The following is a 10616-nucleotide window of genomic DNA, read 5'->3' on the forward strand; positions in this document are numbered from 1 at the left end:
CCTGCTGCAGAGGATAAGTTCATTAGAGTTACCAGCCTCAGAAATTGCAGCCCAAATAAATGCTGCACAGAGTTCAAGTAACAGACATCTCAACATCAACTGTTCAGATTAGACTGCATGAATCAGACCTTCATGAATCGAACTGCTGCAAAGAAAACACTACTTAAAGCGAAACCAATAAGAAGAAGAGAATTGTTGGGCCAAGAAACACAAGGAATAGACATTAGACCGGTGGAAATCTGTCCTTTGGTCTGATGAGTCCAAATTTGAGATTTTTGGATGCAACTGCTGTGTCTTCGTGAGACGCAGAGTAGGGGAACGGATGATCTCTGCATGTGTGGTTCCCATCATGAAGCATGGAGGAGGAGGTGTGATGGTGTGGGGGTGCTTTGCTAGTGACAGTGTCAGTGATTTATTTTGAATTCAAGACACACTTAACCAGCATGTCTACCACAGCATTCTGCGGAGATACACCATCCAATCTGGTTTGGGCTTAGTGGGACTATCATTTGTTTTTCAACAGGAAGAAGAAAGAGAGGACGACATAGAAAGACAACAACAAGAACAAGGTCAAGGAGAAGAGGGGTCAGCCACAGCAGATATACTAGTGTCTCAGACAGAAGGAGAGGACATTGATCCTGGGTAAGACAAAAAGGACATTCTAGAACTCTCTCTGGTGTGTAAGCAGAGTCAAAAGTCAAGAAGAATATGAGAAGAAATGTGTCAGTGTTCTACAGGATGTGGTCATGGTCTCTCTTAGAAAGAGACAATGGCTATTATTGACTAGCTAATACATTGATGACCAAACCACTACTGGTTTAGACACTAGAATCTTGTACAGACCTGAAAGAATTCAGTAACTATAACTATAAGCAATTATTAAAATTTTACCTACAGAAGACAAGGTGAAGCTATAATCATATTCCTTTAGGATCCATATGGAGTGGCAAGCAGGGGGGTAGCAGCTATGGGTTGTTTCTGGACCGGCACCATCTTTGACGACAAAAAGCACTTCGTTTTGCAAATATAAAATGTGCATTTACCAATGTCTCTCTCCTGTATTCAGTGTACTTACTATTCAGTGACAGTATATTATCCCTTGCTTTGTCTCATTCACCTTCATTGTGTCTTGGAGAGGCCTGGCAGCCTTTTACACACACTGAATGGACAGGACAGGACCTGTTTCATTGTCAGAAGTAACTTGCTGGCATGTTAATCAATCAATTAAAATACATTTTTAGCAGAAGTAGTTGATTGATTGTTGGACATCGTTTTTTAAGTTTAGTTACATTTATTGTGTGTGTGTATGCATTATGCTATGGGATGAGGAACTAGCTACACTGTGATATCAAGTTATTTACTGTAGCATCACACCCTCACCTTGATGAATGTAGGTTATCTTTACCTGTATGTAACGGGATCCCTCTGGAACTCCCAGACAGTCTCTCTCTGAAAAGAGAGGAGCTATAGAAGCAGGAATAATACATTACCTGAAGCAGAAAGGTTAGCTATGATGATGATGACAACCATAGTTAGCCTCTATTGAATAATTTAACAAATCAAAATGTTCTGTATTTAGAATGATATTGGCTATTGGTTTTGATTGAGTTCTACAGAGATACAGTCACCAGCAGATGAATGTGAGATGACTACCTCCACCACAGGTACTGTAGGACTGCTTTCTGTATCCAGTGATATATCACTCTGTTTAGGAGATGAAATGAAACCGACTTATCCACCGGTCTTTCTCTGTGCAGCTAATGAAAACGGTCCATTTGGAGAACTACTTCTAAATGGGGGAGATGTTGACGAACAACAAGGAGAAGAGCTAACATAGCAGCAATACTGTTGCAGTGTCTCAACAGTGAAAATAACCGTATTCACAGTGATTCACCTAGGCGGGAGTTACCAGTCAAATAACACACTCTGATTGGTTTCTTTCCTTTGGTTGGTTATATTATTATCTGTGAATTTAACGCTGTCCTAATGTCCTAATAAGAAAAGATTCATACAAGCCCTGTCATTCRACATAATACTATGAACAATGTTATTAAATATGTTAACTTTACTAGCCTTTGTTTTCTTCTACTTAATGTTGCCTGCTCAACCCCAAACCAAACCTCAGTTTTCCACCTCTTAACATTTGGATCAGTGAGTAGGCCTAGTCAATAATACCTGGTCTCCAAGGCAACACTGCACCAGTGTCTGAAAGGTTGTTGGTGCATTACAGAGCCTGAATGGTATTCATGGGAACTGTCCACAGGTGAATGCAACCTTCTCTTGATCTCTTGGGTCCACATCAACCTGCCAGTAACCAGAAGACACTGGTCTAATACCAAGTGTCCTGCTTGAGACTGGTCAGTGACTCCTGGATTCTGGGAGGGGGCTTGCAACCTTGTGGGACCATGTGCTGAACTTGTGTTCATGTTGGCCAAAGATAAATGTCCCTCTGGAGCTTCTGAGGTCAGTTTTGTATTCTCAGTCAGGGTTTAGAATAAGACTTTAGGAAGGGAAATCTGATCAAAGATCTGTGCCTAAGGGCAACTCCTACCCAGAGATGGATCAGGTCAAAGACAGCTGAACATCGCCATCTAGTGGCCGTACAGCCTCGGCACCATATGCCTACACCTGATTGAACACAGATACAATAGGGTCTATGAGAATAATGAGAATGAGAATAAGTTTGGGAACTCATGGCCTAGACTCTAGGCCATGAGTTCCCAAACTTATTCTCATTCTAGACTCTAGGCCATGAGTTCCCAAACTTATTCTCATTCTAATAACTGAAAATTCTCGCGACCCCAACCATGTAAGAAAATAAATATGTAATTAACAGAAAATGTTAACTTTTTTATTTGGGACTATGGCAGTCAATTGAAGAACATTGTAACAGTATTTCTAATTGTCTTCACAACTCACCATCACATAATTGTAATGTCGGACTATGACAGTCAATTGCAAAGTAGTCTGACATATTGTTTCTTATCTCACCACCACTAATGAGTTGGGTGTGGCTTGATGCATGTTGTGTCGGAGATTCTCAGTCAGGGGGCGTGGTCGACGTTGAGCACCTCATCTCTGCTGTCACATCCAACCTCGATCGATATTTGGTTTTAATGCAGACGAGAGCACTGATGGTGCTTTCAAGACTACTGGGAACTCAGGAAAATCATGACGTCAGTGATTTTCAGGTTGGAAAGTCGGAGCTCTAGAAACAGGCCTGAGTTCTCGAGTTGGAGTCAAAATTATTTATTTTCCCATTTCCCATTTGCTTTGAACGCGCTGAAGTCGGAAGTCAGAGATTTCCAAGTTCCCAGTTAATTAAGACGCGGCATTAATGCTCAGAGGGAGACAGCAGTGTACTATTCCCTTTGAGTCAGAAACCAAAACTCCTCCGTGATGACACGTGAACGCATTCAGTCACATGACAGCTTTATCAGCTGTTCGATTTCACTTTTCACTTCACCTCACATACAGCAACTCATTTGCATAACATTGTGTAATAGGCTGAGAGACTTTCGAACGTGTAAAACATTACAATAGCATCTCACGACGTATAGCGAACACAAGTCAATGCATGTGCAACTCGGCCGTCACAGCTAAAGTCCATTTGGAGAGCATAAGCTCTTCAGTCAGTTTCCTCTTGATTACAAGCAATAGCATGAATTATTTGTTATCTGACAAAGGTATTGATATGAGTTTCTGTGCCTCTGTCTCCCCACACATTGTTTTCACCTTATCAATTGCTGCCGGTAATATCAAAGTCTCTGCATTAGTGTGTGGTTTCATAGCGTAGCGGGCCTTACCATTCACCATGGGAATGATTTAAGAACAACAGTCAAGAGCAAACTTTTCCCATGATCTAAGGGCGCTCTCTCGTTGAATTCTATCGTTTATATTTCAATAATTCTCATTTAGATTTTGAAGGTTAACCACTTTACAATGATTTTGAGATACAAAGAAGATAATATATACATATTTTTGTATATATAAATATTTTGTTCAGGATTTTAAAACATTCTCCCACGAGACCATTTTCATATCAGGCGACCCCACATGGGGTCAAACCCCTAGTTTGGGAACCGCCGGTCTAAGCAAATCTCTGTTTTTTAGATACACAACAGTGAGTCAGTTGTAAATATTTAATAAAATCACACAAGTATATACCTGTCTCTTATACACATCTAGATGTGTATAAGAGACAGGCTATGGACTGCCACACCCATGGAGTGGGGAGGTGAGAAACAACCATCATTACAGTCGGTCTTAGTTTACCTGTCTTGACCCTCTGTCTGTCTGCTGAGCGACTGTCTCTGACTTGTTCGTCTTGTTTCAAAAAACGTCAATTATATAGTGATCTCTAGGCCACTGGCCGTACAGCTTTCTCTGGCCCAACCAAGAGAACCACCGGTTGCTGTCCATAGTGTGAACATCGCAACATGTCTAATGCGGCTGCATGTTCTATCGATTAGATGTAAGCTTCCTATAGTGCCAGGAGCATGGCTTGTTGTAAAGGTAAATGTTTATTGGTAGCCTATTTGTCATCACTTTCTTCAGGTCTAACTATAAGGCCTACCAAGGTCTCTCAATACTGGCCTATTTTTAGACTACTGGCTGTGCAATAATGTAATAAACTGGACAGAGAATGCATTGTTACACTTTTTACATAATTACTGGGAAAAATTTAACCAAACAATTACTGGGAATTACAGTGATTTATGGCACGTAATTGCCAGATATTTACTGTAAATGAGGCACCAGTAACTTACTGGTAAATTAAATTACAGTCCCGTAAATGTAAATTCAAACCATTATTACCAGTACTTATTGAAACTTAAATTACCAGTTAAATCAGTTTAAATTGCTATTACAGTGTTGTAAAATGATATTCCAACACCCTTGTTTTAAGCTTGATAAAATACATGTATATTATCGTAAATTGCTTACCATTCAAATTGAAACCAACTTTGTGTTCAGCATAGAATAGAAACAAGAGACTTAATACAGTTAATATAAGTTTAAGTGATCAGCAATGGCAGGTTTCCACTTTAATATAGTTAGGTCTAATTGTACAATAACAACTTAGTATTAATTATTGTCTCCACTAATCACAAGTGACAAGTAAATTCCTCTTAGAGTTTAGATTGGGATAACAAGGACGTAAGCACCATCCGAAGGTTCTTCAGAAGTAGCCACCTCTGCCTTGATGACACTTGTGCACTTGCATTCTCTAACCAGTTTCTATGAGTATTCACCTGGAATTGCATTTCAATTAACACATTCCTTTTAAAAGTTCATTTTGGAAAATTTCTCTTCTTCTTGAATGGATTGTGAGCCAATCAGTTGTGTGTGACAAGGTAGGGGTATACAGAAAGATAGCCCTATTGGTAAAAAAACAAGTCCATATTATGGCAAGCAGCAGCCAAATGACAAAAGACAAGACAGTCATTAACTTTAAGACTGATCAGATCAATGTGGAACATTTCAAGGAACTTGAAAGGTTCTTGCAAGTGCAGTGCAAAAAACATCAAGCCACTTATGATGAAACTTGGCTCTCATGAGACCGCCACATGCGAGAGAAGAACAGTTACCTCTGCTGCAGAGGATAAATTCATTAGAGTTCTCAAGCCTCAGAAATTGGCAACCCAACATAAAGCTTTCACAGAGTCGAAGTAACAGCATCCAACATCAACGTCAGATTGACGCATGATCAGACCTTCAATGACGAATTGCTGCAAAGAAACCACTAAAAGGAACGCAATAAGAAGAAGAGAATTGCTTGGGCCAAGAAACACAGCAATAGACATTAGACCGAGTGGAAATCTTCCTTTGGTCTTGAGTCCAAATTTGAGATTTTGGATGCAACTGCTGTGTCTTCGTGAGACGCAGAGTAGGAACGGATGATCTCTGATGTGTGGTTCCCATCATGAAGCATGGAGGAGGAGGTGTGATGGTGTGGGGTGCTTGCTAGTGACAGTGTCAGTGATTTATTTGAATTCAAGACACACTTAACCAGCATGTCTACCACAGCAGTCTCCGAATACACCATCCAATCTGTTTGCTAGTGGGGACATCATTGTGTTTTCAACAGGAAGAAGAAGAGAGGACGACCTCTTTCCACTATAGGGGGTGCTGTTTCAACTTCGAACATTTATCGGTTCCAAATTAAAACTGCCTCGTACTCAATTCTTGCTCTTACAATAGCATAGTATTATTAATATTGGATAGAAAACAATCTCTAGTGTCAAAACCGTTGAATTATATCTGTGGTGAAACAGAACTCTTTCTGCAGTGAAATTCATGACAGGAACTGCGAAGGTCTGAAAACGAGGCTCTGTTCTCAGATCAGTTTAAAGCTCTGTATGTATATCCTATGGTCGACATGAACTGCACCCGCCTTCCCTGGATGTCAGTAACCAATGAATTGAATGGAGTTTCTACGCAGATCTCAGACCTATAAGCCCCAAGAACGAGATCTCTCTTATTGACGTTCTCATGACGCAAAAGCAAGACCTCAGGATGCATTTTGAAACGCTCAGCTAATCGCCTTAGATATATCCGTCTGTAATTTAATTCATATAGGTGTTAGAACATCATAAACGAATTATTTTAAACCGAGTTATATCAGTTTATGCGAGTATATTGATTTCTGAATTTCCTTAGTATTGCGTTGTTGAACATTTGGGCAGTCTGCGCCACATAGCTATTGTTAGCTGCTATTCCAATTGAAGAGGACGTTTACAACCGAGCAACGATTCTTTGGACAAAGGACAACTTCCCACATTCTGATGGAAGCTCGTCCAAAAGTAAGAGCTATTTTATATGTGTTATTCCGTATTTATGTGGTGAAAATGTAAAAGGATTTGTCCGCCATTATTGCGGCACTGGTCTGGCTGAACGCACACTGTATTCTAGTAACGTGTAATTTTAAAAATCTAACACAGCGGTTGCATTAATAACTAATGCATCTCTTATGTCTGTCCAACCTGTATTTTTAGTCAAGTTACGATTATTTATCGATTAGATTAGGGCCTCTCCAAGATGCGCCGGCCAGAATGCATGAAATGCTGCTACTGATCACATTGTATAAAACCACGAGTTGTTGCTGCCTAAATATGCACATTTTCGAACAAAACCTATATGCATTGTGTAATATGATTTACGAGACTGTCATCTGATGAAGTTTATCAAGGTTTAGCCATTATAATATTTTGCTGGATTGTTACGATCCTAACATTTCTGCTGGTAAATGCGGTTTGTTTCTGGCTATTGGGTAAGCTTAAATATAATGCATATGTGTTTTCGCTGTAAAACACTTAAAAAATCTGACATTTGGCTGGATTCACCAGATGTTGCTTCATTTGCTGTACGCTGTGTATTTTCAGAAATGTTTTATGATGAATAATTAGTATTTGACGTTGTCTCTGTAATTATTCTGCCTGCATCGACGCTATTTCAGAATGCAGCTGCAATGTAGAACTGTGATTTATACCTGAAATATGCACATTTTCGAACAAAACATATGCTTATCATAAATTGTTATCAAGACTGTATCTGATGAAGTTGTTTCTTGGTTGTGGCTATTTATATCTTTATGTGGTCGAATTAGTGGCTACTGATGGAGTAAAAAACTGGTGGAGTAAAAAAATGGTTGTCTTTGCTAACGTGGTTAGCTAAATAGATTTACATATTGTGTTCTTCCGCTGAAACATTTTAAAAATCAGAAATGATGGCTGGATTCACAAGTATGTGTAACTTTCATGTGTGTCTTGGACTTGTGATTTAATGATATTTAGATGCTAGTATTATACTTGTACGCTATGCTAGGCTATGCTAGTCAGTTTGTTTACTATGGGGTGCTCCCGGTCCGGGTTGGAGGAATTAGAGGTTAAAATCATACAATGTGAATTTCTGGATTTTTTTTAGATCTGTCTCTCACAGTTGAAGTGTACCTATAATAAAAATTACAGACCTCTACATGCTTTGTAAGTAGGAAAACCTGCAAAATCGGCAGAGTGTATCAAATACTTGTTCTCCCCACTGGTATGTACATGGGACTGTCAGAAACATACAGCTAGTCAAATCGCAAAACTGTTCCTTCAAGCGACACCTTTCCAACTGGAAAGATCACGGCCAACAAATGGGTGTTACAGACTCTAACACAAGGCTACACTACAACTTCAGCAATCCACATGCTTCAGGGTGTCTCAAAAACAACAACTGGCAACCCTGTGTAACGGATGTGAAAATGGCTAGCTAGTTAGCGGGTACGTGCTACTAGCATTTCAATCAGTTACGTCACTTGCTCTGAGACTTAAGTAGGGTTTCCCCTTGCTTCTGCAAGGGCCGCGGCTTTGTGGAGCGATGGGTAACGACGCTTCTGGGTGCAGTTGTTGATGTGTGCAGACGTCCTGGTTTCGCGCCCGTGTCGGCGAGGTACGTACTAAAGTTATACTCGTTACACCTTGCTCAAAAACAAACATCTCCTGGCTCCTGCATGCACTCATAGATGTAGAATCAGTTTACATACAATAGACCCTGAGGTGTATATGACAGGTGTGTGTGATCTCTTTACAGACACACACATGGGGTGTGTGTTCTTGGAGGAGTGTGTCCTGCCCTGCAGCTTCCAGCCAGACCGTGATGAGGTCGTCAACTGGCTCAAACAGGAAGTGCCTTCCACTCCTTCCAGCGAGGAGGGGAGTGGACTGTGCATGAGCAGTACGCTGGCCGCACCTCCCTCACACACCTGGTTTCCCGTGGCAACACATCACTGCACCTGACGGGGTGTGGCCCAGGGACCGCGGCAGATACAAGTGTCACGTGCGTACCTCTGCAGGCGTGTACAAAGCCAATGCCATCGTCACGGTGGAGGGTGAGTCAAGCTGTCAATAGAACAGTAGACACACCCACAGTGACTGTCCTAGCTTGTTGCAGTTATTCTATCAATGTATGATCAGTTGATGTGTGTATATATAGTACCGGTCAAAAGTTTGGACACACCTACTCATTCAAGYGTTTTTCTTTATTTTTACTATTTTCTACATTGTAGAATAATAGTGAAGAAATCAAAACRACAAAATAACACATATGGAATRATGTAGTAACCAAAAAAGTGTTTATAAAATGTAAAATATATTTTGATTTGTTTTTCTTCAATGTTGCCACCTTTTGACTTGATGACAGCWTTGCACACTCTTGTTATTCTCTCAACCAGTTTCATGAGGTCGTCACCTCCCTCTCCTGGAGTTTCACAAATCACAACGAAGCGGACCTCATCCTCACCTACGACAGCCAATCACAGCTCAGTTCTGCCTCAGCACCCTGGGAGGCCTGTGCGTGATTGGATGTCCTCAGGCTTCCGCTCGGTGACGGATCGCGGCAATTGGTCAACCCAGTCAGTCTGGAACACACAGGGACCTATAGCTGTGTTTGCTCTTCCCCCCAGAATACACACACAGAACACACCGGGGTCAACATCTCAGCTGTCACTGGTGAGAGAACACTCACACCTACACACACTAACCATACCGACGAGTGTCTGTTAGGGGTTTACCGTCTCTGAATATTACCCGTGTGTATATTACCTGTGTAGATATTACCTGTGTGTCTGTTACCTGTGTGTATGTTATATTACCTGTGTGTCTGTTACCTGTGTGTATGTTATATTACCTGTGTGTATGTTATTTAATTACCTGTGTGTTGTTGTTTACCTGTGGTGTATGTTATACAATACCTGTGTGTATGTTTACCTGTGTGTAGTTTATATTACCTGTGTGTTGTATACCTGTGTGTATGTTATATTACCTGTGGTGTCTGTTACCTGTGTGTATGTTATATTACCTGTGTGTATGTTACCTGTGTGTAGGTATATTACCTGTGTGTATGTTACCTGTGTGTATGTGTTATATTACTTGTGTATATTACCTGTGTGTCTGTTATATTACCTGGTGTGTAGTTAACCGTGTGTGTAGGTTATATTACCTGTGTGTCTGTACCTGTGTTATGTTATATATTACCTGGTGTGATCTATTACTGTGTTCTGTTACCTTGTGGGTCTGTTATATTACCTGTGTGGTATGGTGTGGGTTTATTACCTGTGTTGTATGTTACCTGTGTGTATGTTATATTACCTGTGTGTCTGTTACTGTGGGTCCTTATATTACCTGTGTGTAGGTTATGTTACCTGTAGTGTCTAGTTACCTGTGTGTATGTTATATTACCCTGTGTGTATATTACCTGTGTGTCTGTATATATTACCTGTGTGTTTATGTTACTGTTGTAGGTTATATTACCTGTGTGTTGTTACTGTGGTATGTTGATTTACTTGTGTGTTATTAACCTGTGTGTCTGTACCTGTGGGTCTGTTATATTACCTGTGTGTGAGTTATGTTACCTGTGTTGTATGTATACCTGTGTGTATGTTATATTACCTGTGTGTCTGTTACTGTGGCGTCTTTTTATACCTGTGTGTATAGGTTATGTTTACCTGTGTGTCTGTTTTACCTGTGTGTATGCTATAGTTACCTGTGTGTATTTGTACCTGTGTGTCTGTTACCTGTGTGTCTGTTATATTACCTGTGTGTAGGTTATGTTACCTGTGTGTAGCTTGAATG

General features: G+C 40.5%; 1 protein-coding gene and 1 long non-coding RNA gene across 5 annotated transcripts in view; both read left to right on the forward strand.

Moving 5' to 3' along the window:
- Positions 1 to 2068, forward strand: part of LOC111953570 (uncharacterized) — a 5198-nt gene extending 3130 nt beyond the window's left edge. The window contains exons 3-5 of one of the 2 annotated variants that reach the window (XR_011474297.1): positions 564 to 642; positions 1609 to 1664; positions 1758 to 2068. This is a non-coding gene — a long non-coding RNA (uncharacterized lncRNA). The other variant, XR_002893436.2, reaches the window with a different exon arrangement.
- The window catches only part of LOC139023146 (V-set domain-containing T-cell activation inhibitor 1-like), a 94125-nt gene that overhangs the window by 76695 nt on the left and 6814 nt on the right, over positions 1 to 10616 (forward strand). The window lies entirely within an intron of this gene.

This window comes from Salvelinus sp. IW2-2015, linkage group LG27, assembly GCF_002910315.2.
Source record: "Salvelinus sp. IW2-2015 linkage group LG27, ASM291031v2, whole genome shotgun sequence".
Classification (NCBI taxonomy): domain Eukaryota; kingdom Metazoa; phylum Chordata; class Actinopteri; order Salmoniformes; family Salmonidae; genus Salvelinus; species Salvelinus sp. IW2-2015.